The sequence below is a fragment of the Schistocerca americana genome, chromosome X (genome assembly GCF_021461395.2).
Source record: "Schistocerca americana isolate TAMUIC-IGC-003095 chromosome X, iqSchAmer2.1, whole genome shotgun sequence".
Lineage (NCBI taxonomy): Eukaryota > Metazoa > Arthropoda > Insecta > Orthoptera > Acrididae > Schistocerca > Schistocerca americana.
This window is the reverse complement of record NC_060130.1, coordinates 62,328,377-62,341,852: the sequence shown is the minus strand read 5'-3', so window position 1 is coordinate 62,341,852 and position 13,476 is coordinate 62,328,377.

The following is a 13,476-nucleotide window of genomic DNA, read 5'->3' as shown; positions in this document are numbered from 1 at the left end:
TATTAGTGTATCGCTTCAGGAGAATTGGCCAGAGTAAGCTTGTAGATGTGCCTGTTGTAAAATGGGGAGCAACAGCAAGGGGTAACTATGACTCTCTTAAGGTATCCAAATGCCTCGTCAACAGGCGAAATACATCGGCAAACTGGAGAAGCTCCCGGCAGGAGTACTGTGATATTCTTTAGGTTGACTGATAATGGCGTATCGCTTCAGGTGAACTGGCCAGAATAAGATTGAAAATGTGACTGTGGTAAAACGGGGAGCAACTGACAGGAATAACTATGACTCTCTTAAGGTAGCCAAATGCCTCGTCAAAAGGCGAAATACATTGGTAAACTGGAGGATTTCCTAGCAGGAGTACTTTGAAAGACATGATGTCGACAAATAATGGCGTATCGCGTCTGGTGAAAGGGTCAGAGGAAAATGGTAGATGTGTCTGTGGTATAACGGAGAGACACTGGCAGGAGTAACTATGACTCTCTTAAGGTAGCCAAACGCCTCGTCAATAGGCGAAATACATCGGCAAAGTCGAAAAGCTCCCGGCAGGAGTACTGTGAAAGTCTTTATGTCAACAGATATTAGCGTATCGCTTCAGGAGAATTGGCCAGAGTAAGCTTGTAGATGTGCCTGTTGTAAAATGCGGAGCAACAGCAAGGGGTAACTATGACTCTCTTAAGGTATCCAAATGCCTCGTCAACAGGTGAAATACATCGCCAAACTCGAGAAGCTCCCGGCAGGAGTACTGTGATATACTTTAGGTTGACTGATAATGGCGTATCGATTCAGGTGAACTGGCCAGAATAAGATTAAAATGTGACTTTGGTAAAACGGGGAGCAACTGACAGGAGTAACTATGACTCTCTTAAGGTAGCCAAATTCCCCGTCAACAGGCGAAATACATTGGTAAACTGGAGGAGCCCATAGCAGGAGTACTGTGAAAGTCATAATGTCGACAAATAATGGCGTATCGCGTCTGGTGAAAGGGGCAGAGGAAAATGGTAGTTGTGTCTGTGGTTTAACAGAGAGACACTGGCAGGAGTAACTATGACTCTCTTAAGGTAGCCAAACGCCTCGTCAATAGGCGAAATACATCGGCAAAGTCGAAAAGCTCCCGGCAGGAGTACTGTGAAAATCTTTATGTCAACAGATATTAGCGTATCGCTTCAGGAGAATTGGCCAGAGTAAGCTTGTAGATGTGCCTGTTGTAAAATGGGGAGCAACAGCAAGGGGTAACTATGACTCTCTTAAGGTATCCAAATGCCTCGTCAACAGGCGAAATACATCGGCAAACTCGATAGCTCCCGGCAGGAGTACTGTGATATTCTTTAGGTTGACTGATAATGGCGTATCGCTTCAGGTGAACTGGCCAGAATAAGATTGGAAATGTGACTGTGGTAAAACGGGGAGCAACTGTCAGGAGTAAGTTTGACTCTCTTAAGGTAGCCAAATGCCTCGTCAACAGGCGAAATACATTGGTAAACTGGAGGAGCCCCTAACAGGAGTACTTTGAAAGACATGATGTCGACAAATAATGGCGTATCGCGTCTGGTGAAAGGGGCAGAGGAAAATGGTAGATGTGACTGTGGTTTAACGGAGAGACACTGGCAGGAGTAACTATGACTCTCTTAAGGAAGTCAGATGCCTCGTCAATAAGCGAAATACGTCGGCAAAGTGGAGAAGCTCCCGGCAGGAGAACTGTGAAAGTCTTTATGTCAACAGATATTAGCGTATCGCTTCAGGAGAATTGGCCAGAGTAAGCTTGTAGATGTGCCTGTTGTAAAATGGGGAGCAACAGCAAGGGGTAACTATGACTCTCTTAAGGTATCCAAATGCCTCGTCAACAGGCGAAATACATCGGCAAACTCGAGAAGCTCCCGGCAGGAGTACTGTGATATTCTTTAGGTTGACTGATAATGGCGTATCCCTTCAGGTGAACTGGCCAGAATAAGATTGAAAATGTGACTGTGGTAAAACGGGGAGCAACTGACAGGAGTAACTATGACTCTCTTAAGGTAGCCAAATGCCCCGTCAACAGGCGAATTACATTGGTAAACTGGAGGAGCCCATAGCAGGAGTACTGTGAAAGTCATAATGTCGACAAATAATGGCGTATCGCGTCTGGTGAAAGGGGCAGAGGAAAATGGTAGATGTGACTGTGGTTTAACGGAGAGACACTGGCAGGAGTAACTATGACTCTCTTAAGGTAGCCAAACGCCTCGTCAATAGGCGAAATACATAGGCAAAGTCGAAAAGCTCCCGGCAGGAGTACTGTGAAAGTCTTTATGTCAACAGATATTAGTGTATCGCTTCAGAGGAATTGGCCAGAGTAAGCTTGTAGATGTGCCTGTTGTAAAATGGGGAGCAACAGCAAGGGGTAACTATGACTCTCTTAAGGTATCCAAATGCCTCGTCAACAGGCGAAATACATCGGCAAACTCGAGAAGCTCCTGGCAGGAGTACTGTGATATTCTTTAGGTTGACTGATAATGGCGTATCGCTTCAGGTGAACTGGCCAGAATAAGATTGAAAATGTGACTGTGGTAAAACGGGGAGCAACTGACAGGAATAACTATGACTCTCTTAAGGTAGCCAAATGCCTCGTCAAAAGGCGAAATACATTGGTAAACTGGAGGATTTCCTAGCAGGAGTACTTTGAAAGACATGATGTCGACAAATAATGGCGTATCGCGTCTGGTGAAAGGGGCAGAGGAAAATGGTAGATGTGTCTGTGGTTTAACGGAGAGACACTGGCAGGAGTAACTATGACTCTCTTAAGGTAGCCAAACGCCTCGTCAATAGGCGAAATACATCGGCAAAGTCGAAAAGCTCCCGGCAGGAGTACTGTGAAAGTCTTTATGTCAACAGATATTAGCGTATCGCATCAGGAGAATTGGCCAGAGTAAGCTTGTAGATGTGCCTGTTGTAAAATGGGGAGCAACAGCAAGGGGTAACTATGACTCTCTTAAGGTATCCAAATGCCTCGTCAACAGGTGAAATACATCGCCAAACTCGAGAAGCTCCCGGCAGGAGTACTGTGATATACTTTAGGTTGACTGATAATGGCGTATCGATTCAGGTGAACTGGCCAGAATAAGATTAAAATGTGACTTTGGTAAAACGGGGAGCAACTGACAGGAGTTACTATGACTCTCTTAAGGTAGCCAAATGCCCCGTCAACAGGCGAAATACATTGGTAAACTGGAGGAGCCCATAGCAGGAGTACTGTGAAAGTCATAATGTCGACAAATAATGGCGTATCGCGTCTGGTGAAAGGGGCAGAGGAAAATGGTAGTTGTGTCTGTGGTTTAACAGAGAGACACTGGCAGGAGCAACTATGACTCTCTTAAGGTAGCCAAACGCCTCGTCAATAGGCGAAATACATCGGCAAAGTCGAAAAGCTCCCGGCAGGAGTACTGTGAAAGTCTTTATGTCAACAGATATTAGCGTATCGCTTCAGGAGAATTGGCCAGAGTAAGCTTGTAGATGTGCCTGTTGTAAAATGGGGAGCAACAGCAAGGGGTAACTATGACTCTCTTAAGGTATCCAAATGCCTCGTCAACAGGCGAAATACATCGGCAAACTCGAGAGCTCCCGGCAGGAGTACTGTGATATTCTTTAGGTTGACTGATAATGGCGTATCCCTTCAGGTGAACTGGCCAGAATAAGATTGGAAATGTGACTGTGGTAAAACGGGGAGCAACTGTCAGGAGTAAGTTTGACTCTCTTAAGGTAGCCAAATGCCTCGTCAACAGGCGAAATACATTGGTAAACTGGAGGAGCCCCTAGCAGGAGTACTTTGAAAGACATGATGTCGACAAATAATGGCGTATCGCGTCTGGTGAAAGGGGCAGAGGAAAATGGTAGATGTGACTGTGGTTTAACGGAGAGACACTGGCAGGAGTAACTATGACTCTCTTAAGGTAGTCAGATGCCTCGTCAATAAGCGAAATACGTCGGCAAAGTGGAGAAGCTCCCGGCAGGAGAACTGTGAAAGTCTTTATGTCAACAGATATTAGCGTATCGCTTCAGGAGAATTGGCCAGAGTAAGCTTGTAGATGTGCCTGTTGTAAAATGGGGAGCAACAGCAAGGGGTAACTATGACTCTCTTAAGGTATCCAAATGCCTCGTCAACAGGCGAAATACATCGGCAAACTCGAGAAGCTCCCGGCAGGAGTACTGTGATATTCTTTAGGTTGACTGATAATGGCGTATCCCTTCAGGTGAACTGGCCAGAATAAGATTGAAAATGTGACTGTGGTAAAACGGGGAGCAACTGACAGGAGTAACTATGACTCTCTTAAGGTAGCCAAATGCCCCGTCAACAGGCGAAATACATTGGTAAACTGGAGGAGCCCATAGCAGGAGTACTGTGAAAGTCATAATGTCGACAAATAATGGCGTATCGCGTCTGGTGAAAGGGGCAGAGGAAAATGGTAGTTGTGTCTGTGGTTTAACAGAGAGACACTGGCAGGAGTAACTATGACTCTCTTAAGGTATCCAAACGCCTCGTCAATAGGCGAAATACATCGGCAAAGTCGAAAAGCTCCCGGCAGGAGTTCTGTGAAAGTCTTTATGTCAACAGATATTAGCGTATCGCTTCAGGAGAATTGGCCAGAGTAAGCTTGTAGATGTGCCTGTTGTAAAATGGGGAGCAACAGCAAGGGGTAACTATGACTCTCTTAAGGTATCCAAATGCCTCGTCAACAGGCGAAATACATCGGCAAACTCGATAGCTCCCGGCAGGAGTACTGTGATATTCTTTAGGTTGACTGATAATGGCGTATCGCTTCAGGTGAACTGGCCAGAATAAGATTGGAAATGTGACTGTGGTAAAACGGGGAGCAACTGTCAGGAGTAAGTTTGACTCTCTTAAGGTAGCCAAATGCCTCGTCAACAGGCGAAATACATTGGTAAACTGGAGGAGCCCCTAGCAGGAGTACTTTGAAAGACATGATGTCGACAAATAATGGCGTATCGCGTCTGGTGAAAGGGGCAGAGGAAAATGGTAGATGTGACTGTGGTTTAACGGAGAGACACTGGCAGGAGTAACTATGACTCTCTTAAGGTAGTCAGATGCCTCGTCAATAAGCGAAATACGTCGGCAAAGTGGAGAAGCTCCCGGCAGGAGAACTGTGAAAGTCTTTATGTCAACAGATATTAGCGTATCGCTTCTGGAGAATTGGCCAGAGTAAGCTTGTAGATGTGCCTGTTGTAAAATGGGGAGCAACAGCAAGGGGTAACTATGACTCTCTTAAGGTATCCAAATGCCTCGTCAACAGGCGAAATACATCGGCAAACTCGAGAAGCTCCCGGCAGGAGTACTGTGATATTCTTTAGGTTGACTGATAATGGCGTATCCCTTCAGGTGAACTGGCCAGAATAAGATTGAAAATGTGACTGTGGTAAAACGGGGAGCAACTGACAGGAGTAACTATGACTCTCTTAAGGTAGCCAAATGCCCCGTCAACAGGCGAAATACATTGGTAAACTGGAGGAGCCCATAGCAGGAGTACTGTGAAAGTCATAATGTCGACAAATAATCGCGTATCGCGTCTGGTGAAAGGGGCAGAGGAAAATGGTAGATGTGACTGTGGTTTAACGGAGAGACACTGGCAGGAGTAACTATGACTCTCTTAAGGTAGCCAAACGCCTCGTCAATAGGCGAAATACATAGGCAAAGTCGAAAAGCTCCCGGCAGGAGTACTGTGAAAGTCTTTATGTCAACAGATATTAGTGTATCGCTTCAGGAGAATTGGCCAGAGTAAGCTTGTAGATGTGCCTGTTGTAAAATGGGGAGCAACAGCAAGGGGTAACTATGACTCTCTTAAGGTATCCAAATGCCTCGTCAACAGGCGAAATACATCGGCAAACTCGAGAAGCTCCCGGCAGGAGTACTGTGATATTCTTTAGGTTGACTGATAATGGCGTATCGCTTCAGGTGAACTGGCCAGAATAAGATTGAAAATGTGACTGTGGTAAAACGGGGAGCAACTGACAGGAATAACTATGACTCTCTTAAGGTAGCCAAATGCCTCGTCAAAAGGCGAAATACATTGGTAAACTGGAGGATTTCCTAGCAGGAGTACTTTGAAAGACATGATGTCGACAAATAATGGCGTATCGCGTCTGGTAAAAGGAGCAGAGGAAAATGGTAGATGTGTCTGTGGTTTAACGGAGAGACACTGGCAGGAGTAACTATGACTCTCTTAAGGTAGCCAAACGCCTCGTCAATAGGCGAAATACATCGGCAAAGTCGAAAAGCTCCCGGCAGGAGTACTGTGAAAGTCTTTATGTCAACAGATATTAGCGTATCGCTTCAGGAGAATTGGCCAGAGTAAGCTTGTAGATGTGCCTGTTGTAAAATGGGGAGCAACAGCAAGGGGTAACTATGACTCTCTTAAGGTATCCAAATGCCTCGTCAACAGGTGAAATACATCGCCAAACTCGAGAAGCTCCCGGCAGGAGTACTGTGATATACTTTAGGTTGACTGATAATGGCGTATCGATTCAGGTGAACTGGCCAGAATAAGATTAAAATGTGACTTTGGTAAAACGGGGAGCAACTGACAGGAGTAACTATGACTCTCTTAAGGTATCCAAATGCCCCGTCAACAGGCGAAATACATTGGTAAACTGGAGGAGCCCATAGCAGGAGTACTGTGAAAGTCATAATGTCGACAAATAATGGCGTATCGCGTCTGGTGAAAGGGGCAGAGGAAAATGGTAGATGTGACTGTGGTTTAACGGAGAGACACTGGCAGGAGTAACTATGACTCTCTTAAGGTAGCCAAACGCCTCGTCAATAGGCGAAATACATCGGCAAAGTCGAAAAGCTCCCGGCAGGAGTACTGTGAAAGTCTTTATGTCAACAGATATTAGTGTATCGCTTCAGGAGAATTGGCCAGAGTAAGCTTGTAGATGTGCCTGTTGTAAAATGGGGAGCAACAGCAAGGGGTAACTATGACTCTCTTAAGGTATCCAAATGCCTCGTCAACAGGCGAAATACATCGGCAAACTCGAGAAGCTCCCGGCAGGAGTACTGTGATATTCTTTAGGTTGACTGATAATGGCGTATCGCTTCAGGTGAACTGGCCAGAATAAGATTGAAAAAGTGACTGTGGTAAAACGGGGAGCAACTGACAGGAGTAACTATGACTCTCTGAAGGTAGCCAAATGCCTCGTCAAGAGGCGTATCGCTTCGGGTGAACTGGCCAGAATAAGATTGGAAATGTGACTGTGGTAAAACGGGGAGCAACTGTCAGGAGTAAGTTTGACTCTCTTAAGGTAGCCAAATGCCTCGTTAAAAGGCGAAATACATTGGTAAACTGGAGGAGCCCCTAGCAGGAGTACTTTGAAAGACATGATGTCGACAAATAATGGCGTATCGCGTCTGGTGAAAGGGGCAGAGGAAAATGGTAGATGTGACTGTGGTTTAACGGAGAGACACTGGCAGGAGTAACTATGACTCTCTTAAGGTAGTCAGATGCCTCGTCAATAAGCGAAATACGTCGGCAAAGTCGAGAAGCTCCCGGCAGGAGAACTGTGAAAGTCTTTATGTCAACAGATATTAGCGTATCGCTTCAGGAGAATTGGCCAGAGTAAGCTTGTAGATGTGCCTGTTGTAAAATGGGGAGCAACAGCAAGGGGTAACTATGACTCTCTTAAGGTATCCAAATGCCTCGTCAACAGGTGAAATACATCGGCAAACTCGAGAAGCTCCCGGCAGGAGTACTGTGATATACTTTAGGTTGACTGATAATGGCGTATCGATTCAGGTGAACTGGCCAGAATAAGATTAAAATGTGACTTTGGTAAAACGGGGAGCAACTGTCAGGAGTAAGTTTGACTCTCTTAAGGTAGCCAAATGCCTCGTCAACAGGCGAAATACATTGGTAAACTGGAGCAGCCCCTAGCAGGAGTACTTTGAAAGACATGATGTCGACAAATAATGGCGTATCGCGTCTGGTGAAAGGGGCAGAGGAAAATGGTAGATGTGACTGTGGTTTAACGGAGAGACACTGGCAGGAGTAACTATGACTCTCTTAAGGTAGTCAGATGCCTCGTCAATAAGCGAAATACGTCGGCAAAGTCGAGAAGCTCCCGGCAGGAGAACTGTGAAAGTCTTTATGTCAACAGATATTAGCGTATCGCTTCAGGAGAATTGGCCAGAGTAAGCTTGTAGATGTGCCTGTTGTAAAATGGGGAGCAACAGCAAGGGGTAACTATGACACTCTTAAGGTATCCAAATGCCTCGTCAACAGGCGAAATACATCGGCAAACTCGAGAAGCTCCCGGCAGGAGTACTGTGATATACTTTAGGTTGACTGATAATGGCGTATCGATTCAGGTGAACTGGCCAGAATAAGATTAAAATGTGACTTTGGTAAAACGGGGAGCAACTGACAGGAGTAACTATGACTCTCTTAAGGTAGCCAAATGCCCCGTCAACAGGCGAAATACATTGGTAAACTGGAGGAGCCCATAGCAGGAGTACTGTGAAAGTCATAATGTCGACAAATAATGGCGTATCGCGTCTGGTGAAAGGGGCAGAGGAAAATGGTAGATGTGACTGTGGTTTAACGGAGAGACACTGGCAGGAGTAACTATGACTCTCTTAAGGTAGCCAAACGCCTCGTCAATAGGCGAAATACATCGGCAAAGTCGAAAAGCTCCCGGCAGGAGTACTGTGAAAGTCTTTATGTCAACAGATATTAGTGTATCGCTTCAGGAGAAGTGGCCAGAGTAAGCTTGTAGATGTGCCTGTTGTAAAATGGGGAGCAACAGCAAGGGGTAACTATGACTCTCTTAAGGTATCCAAATGCCTCGTCAACAGGTGAAATACATCGCCAAACTCGAGAAGCTCCCGGCAGGAGTACTGTGATATACTTTAGGTTGACTGATAATGGCGTATCGATTCAGGTGAACTGGCCAGAATAAGATTAAAATGTGACTTTGGTAAAACGGGGAGCAACTGACAGGAGTTACTATGACTCTCTTAAGGTAGCCAAATGCCCCGTCAACAGGCGAAATACATTGGTAAACTGGAGGAGCCCATAGCAGGAGTACTGTGAAAGTCATAATGTCGACAAATAATGGCGTATCGCGTCTGGTGAAAGGGGCAGAGGAAAATGGTAGTTGTGTCTGTGGTTTAACAGAGAGACACTGGCAGGAGTAACTATGACTCTCTTAAGGTAGCCAAACGCCTCGTCAATAGGCGAAATACATCGGCAAAGTCGAAAAGCTCCCGGCAGGAGTACTGTGAAAGTCTTTATGTCAACAGATATTAGCGTATCGCTTCAGGAGAATTGGCCAGAGTAAGCTTGTAGATGTGCCTGTTGTAAAATGGGGAGCAACAGCAAGGGGTAACTATGACTCTCTTAAGGTATCCAAATGCCTCGTCAACAGGCGAAATACATCGGCAAACTCGAGAGCTCCCGGCAGGAGTACTGTGATATTCTTTAGGTTGACTGATAATGGCGTATCCCTTCAGGTGAACTGGCCAGAATAAGATTGGAAATGTGACTGTGGTAAAACGGGGAGCAACTGTCAGGAGTAAGATTGACTCTCTTAAGGTAGCCAAATGCCTCGTCAACAGGCGAAATACATTGGTAAACTGGAGGAGCCCCTAGCAGGAGTACTTTGAAAGACATGATGTCGACAAATAATGGCGTATCGCGTCTGGTGAAAGGGGCAGAGGAAAATGGTAGATGTGACTGTGGTTTAACGGAGAGACACTGGCAGGAGTAACTATGACTCTCTTAAGGTAGTCAGATGCCTCGTCAATAAGCGAAATACGTCGGCAAAGTGGAGAAGCTCCCGGCAGGAGAACTGTGAAAGTCTTTATGTCAACAGATATTAGCGTATCGCTTCAGGAGAATTGGCCAGAGTAAGCTTGTAGATGTGCCTGTTGTAAAATGGGGAGCAACAGCAAGGGGTAACTATGACTCTCTTAAGGTATCCAAATGCCTCGTCAACAGGCGAAATACATCGGCAAACTCGAGAAGCTCCCGGCAGGAGTACTGTGATATTCTTTAGGTTGACTGATAATGGCGTATCCCTTCAGGTGAACTGGCCAGAATAAGATTGAAAATGTGACTGTGGTAAAACGGGGAGCAACTGACAGGAGTAACTATGACTCTCTTAAGGTAGCCAAATGCCCCGTCAACAGGCGAAATACATTGGTAAACTGGAGGAGCCCATAGCAGGAGTACTGTGAAAGTCATAATGTCGACAAATAATGGCGTATCGCGTCTGGTGAAAGGGGCAGAGGAAAATGGTAGTTGTGTCTGTGGTTTAACAGAGAGACACTGGCAGGAGTAACTATGACTCTCTTAAGGTATCCAAACGCCTCGTCAATAGGCGAAATACATCGGCAAAGTCGAAAAGCTCCCGGCAGGAGTTCTGTGAAAGTCTTTATGTAAACAGATATTAGCGTATCGCTTCAGGAGAATTGGCCAGAGTAAGCTTGTAGATGTGCCTGTTGTAAAATGGGGAGCAACAGCAAGGGGTAACTATGACTCTCTTAAGGTATCCAAATGCCTCGTCAACAGGCGAAATACATCGGCAAACTCGATAGCTCCCGGCAGGAGTACTGTGATATTCTTTAGGTTGACTGATAATGGCGTATCGCTTCAGGTGAACTGGCCAGAATAAGATTGGAAATGTGACTGTGGTAAAACGGGGAGCAACTGTCAGGAGTAAGTTTGACTCTCTTAAGGTAGCCAAATGCCTCGTCAACAGGCGAAATACATTGGTAAACTGGAGGAGCCCCTAGCAGGAGTACTTTGAAAGACATGATGTCGACAAATAATGGCGTATCGCGTCTGGTGAAAGGGGCAGAGGAAAATGGTAGATGTGACTGTGGTTTAACGGAGAGACACTGGCAGGAGTAACTATGACTCTCTTAAGGTAGTCAGATGCCTCGTCAATAAGCGAAATACGTCGGCAAAGTGGAGAAGCTCCCGGCAGGAGAACTGTGAAAGTCTTTATGTCAACAGATATTAGCGTATCGCTTCTGGAGAATTGGCCAGAGTAAGCTTGTAGATGTGCCTGTTGTAAAATGGGGAGCAACAGCAAGGGGTAACTATGACTCTCTTAAGGTATCCAAATGCCTCGTCAACAGGCGAAATACATCGGCAAACTCGAGAAGCTCCCGGCAGGAGTACTGTGATATTCTTTAGGTTGACTGATAATGGCGTATCCCTTCAGGTGAACTGGCCAGAATAAGATTGAAAATGTGACTGTGGTAAAACGGGGAGCAACTGACAGGAGTAACTATGACTCTCTTAAGGTAGCCGAATGCCCCGTCAACAGGCGAAATACATTGGTAAACTGGAGGAGCCCATAGCAGGAGTACTGTGTTAGTCATAATGTCGACAAATAATGGCGTATCGCGTCTGGTGAAAGGGGCAGAGGAAAATGGTAGATGTGACTGTGGTTTAACGGAGAGACACTGGCAGGAGTAACTATGACTCTCTTAAGGTAGCCAAACGCCTCGTCAATAGGCGAAATACATAGGCAAAGTCGAAAAGCTCCCGGCAGGAGTACTGTGAAAGTCTTTATGTCAACAGATATTAGTGTATCGCTTCAGGAGAATTGGCCAGAGTAAGCTTGTAGATGTGCCTGTTGTAAAATGGGGAGCAACAGCAAGGGGTAACTATGACTCTCTTAAGGTATCCAAATGCCTCGTCAACAGGCGAAATACATCGGCAAACTCGAGAAGCTCCCGGCAGGAGTACTGTGATATTCTTTAGGTTGACTGATAATGGCGTATCGCTTCAGGTGAACTGGCCAGAATAAGATTGAAAATGTGACTGTGGTAAAACGGGGAGCAACTGACAGGAATAACTATGACTCTCTTAAGGTAGCCAAATGCCTCGTCAAAAGGCGAAATACATTGGTAAACTGGAGGATTTCCTAGCAGGAGTACTTTGAAAGACATGATGTCGACAAATAATAGCGTATCGCGTCTGGTAAAAGGGGCAGAGGAAAATGGTAGATGTGTCTGTGGTTTAACGGAGAGACACTGGCAGGAGTAACTATGACTCTCTTAAGGTAGCCAAACGCCTCGTCAATAGGCGAAATACATCGGCAAAGTCGAAAAGCTCCCGGCAGGAGTACTGTGAAAGTCTTTATGTCAACAGATATTAGCGTATCGCTTCAGGAGAATTGGCCAGAGTAAGCTTGTAGATGTGCCTGTTGTAAAATGGGGAGCTACAGCAAGGGGTAACTATGACTCTCTTAAGGTATTCAAATGCCTCGTCAACAGGTGAAATACATCGCCAAACTCGAGAAGCTCCCGGCAGGAGTACTGTGATATACTTTAGGTTGACTGATAATGGCGTATCGATTCAGGTGAACTGGCCAGAATAAGATTAAAATGTGACTTTGGTAAAACGGGGAGCAACTGACAGGAGTAACTATGACTCTCTTAAGGTAGCCAAATGCCCCGTCAACAGGCGAAATACATTGGTAAACTGGAGGAGCCCATAGCAGGAGTACTGTGAAAGTCATAATGTCGACAAATAATGGCGTATCGCGTCTGGTGAAAGGGGCAGAGGAAAATGGTAGATGTGACTGTGGTTTAACGGAGAGACACTGGCAGGAGTAACTATGACTCTCTTAAGGTAGCCAAACGCCTCGTCAATAGGCGAAATACATCGGCAAAGTCGAAAAGCTCCCGGCAGGAGTACTGTGAAAGTCTTTATGTCAACAGATATTAGTGTATCGCTTCAGGAGAATTGGCCAGAGTAAGCTTGTAGATGTGCCTGTTGTAAAATGGGGAGCAACAGCAAGGGGTAACTATGACTCTCTTAAGGTATCCAAATGCCTCGTCAACAGGCGAAATACATCGGCAAACCCGAGAAGCTCCCGGCAGGAGTACTGTGATATTCTTTAGGTTGACTGATAATGGCGTATCGCTTCAGGTGAACTGGCCAGAATAAGATTGAAAAAGTGACTGTGGTAAAACGGGGAGCAACTGACAGGAGTAACTATGACTCTCTGAAGGTAGCCAAATGCCTCGTCAAGAGGCGTATCGCTTCGGGTGAACTGGCCAGAATAAGATTGGAAATGTGACTGTGGTAAAACGGGGAGCAACTGTCAGGAGTAAGTTTGACTCTCTTAAGGTAGCCAAATGCCTCGTTAAAAGGCGAAATACATTGGTAAACTGGAGGAGCCCCTAGCAGGAGTACTTTGAAAGACATGATGTCGACAAATAATGGCGTATCGCGTCTGGTGAAAGGGGCAGAGGAAAATGGTAGATGTGACTGTGGTTTAACGGAGAGACACTGGCAGGAGTAACTATGACTCTCTTAAGGTAGTCAGATGCCTCGTCAATAAGCGAAATACGTCGGCAAAGTCGAGAAGCTCCCAGCAGGAGAACTGTGAAAGTCTTTATGTCAACAGATATTAGCGTATCGCTTCAGGAGAATTGGCCAGAGTAAGCTTGTAGATGTGCCTGTTGTAAAATGGGGAGCA